Source organism: Durio zibethinus, chromosome 21 (genome assembly GCF_047325235.1).
Source record: "Durio zibethinus cultivar Kanyao isolate XHJ-2024 chromosome 21, ASM4732523v1, whole genome shotgun sequence".
Taxonomy (NCBI): Eukaryota; Viridiplantae; Streptophyta; class Magnoliopsida; order Malvales; family Malvaceae; genus Durio; species Durio zibethinus.
In genome coordinates this window covers 18199416-18201296 of record NC_143182.1, presented here as the reverse complement: position 1 = coordinate 18201296, position 1881 = coordinate 18199416, and positions in this window count along the sequence as shown.

The window sequence follows — 1881 nt, the reverse complement described above, 5'->3', positions numbered from 1 at the left end:
ATCTTTTACACTACTACTGAAAATGCTACAAGTTCAGGTTTCATTATGGATAGTACTATTCAAGTTTCTTTTCTATTGATCCAATATATAGTCCAATCTTCAGTAAGAAAACACAACGAGAGGTATATTTTTCTTTTATTTAAATCTCTTCTCCAATTGGCATCCATATAGCTATATTAAATGCATACCACTTTCTTGATAGCATAATAAATAATCCACAGTGCCTTAATGATACCTTAATATCATTTTCATGGCTTTTCAATGGGATCGATCTGGATTGGATTGATATCTGCTTACTATGCTCACGGCATAGCAAATGTTCAACCTTGTGTATATCATAGCATATATAAGGTTTCCAATAGCATTAGAGTAAGGAACTTTTATCATTTATTCCTTTACCTCGTGGAGTCCCAAGACACATTCTTTGGCTCAAGGCTTCACCTTTTGCTATAAGAGCATCAATTGGCTTGCAATCATACTAAATCATTTAAGAATTTTCTCAATATATGACTTTTGTAAAAGAGAACAATTTCTTGAAATGATCTCTTTTGATTCTTAAACTAAGTATGTAAGGTGCTTTGCACATGTCCTTTATTTCAAGTTTGAAGACATTCAAATTTTCACCATAATGGAATACTTATTATCATTTCTAGCCAATAATATGTCATTCACATAGGTTGATAAGAACATAAGCTTGTCTATAACTCTTTTGACATACATGCAGTGATCTTTATCAATTATGATAAAATCACATGAAATTATCACTTGATGACTACTAGTGTACCATTACATGAAAGACTCTTTAAGACCATAAATGATCTTAATCATTTGCACACTATTGTGTTATTGACTTCCATCAATGAAACCTATAGGTTATTTCAATATATTTTCTTTTTCAGTTCTCTATTTACAAATCCACTTGTCATATCCATTAGATGTAACTCTAAATCTGAACAAGTTACAATGGCTAGAATTGCGTCCTTTGGGTAGATTAATCAACTTTCATACATTGTTCGATCTTAGACTCTATTTTTCTTCTTTCATTACTTCCATCCACTTTTTTTTTTACTTGACTTGTGATTCTTGTAAAACCAATTCAACAAATTCATCAATCTTAGTCATGCTCCCACTTGGATGAGATACTGTTTGTTATTGATAAAGAATATACATTAATTCATTTGCAACTTATCGAATCATTTGCATTCTTAATCTCATAAAGAGACATTTCTTGACTTATTTCATCCTTATTTTGGAAACTTAGTTTCCAGAAAAATAGCATTTCAAGATTAAAAATTCATTTATACTTATATTTAATTGTTCACTTATAAACATATATCCTTTTGGAATGTTTAGAGTATTTTACCAATATATATTTTTTGCATTATAGACCTAACTTGCCATTTTAATGAGCGAACTTATGAACATAGGCAATACAACCTTAAGTTCTCAAGATATTGAGATTAAGTTTTTTACCTATCCATAATTCATATGGAATGGTTATAACTGGCTTAAAGGATACTCTATTGAATATATATAAATAATTAATAGCAATATTTCACTCTAAAAGTAATTTGCAAACTCAATTGAGCCAATATTGACCTTACCATTTCTAAAAGAGTTTTATTTCTTCTCTCTACAACACCATTTTGTTGTAAAGTCATTAGAATGGTTAACTAGCTATCAATACCATTTTCATCACATACCTGTTTAAACTAATCAAGCAAGTGCTCACATCTACGATGAGTTTCCAATGCCTTAACACTTTTATCTAATTGATTTTTAATAATGTATACATACTTTTTAAAACACTTTAAAGTTTTAGACTTATAAAGGATAAAATAAACAAAACTTAAATGTGTTGATTGCACCACAATATATAGA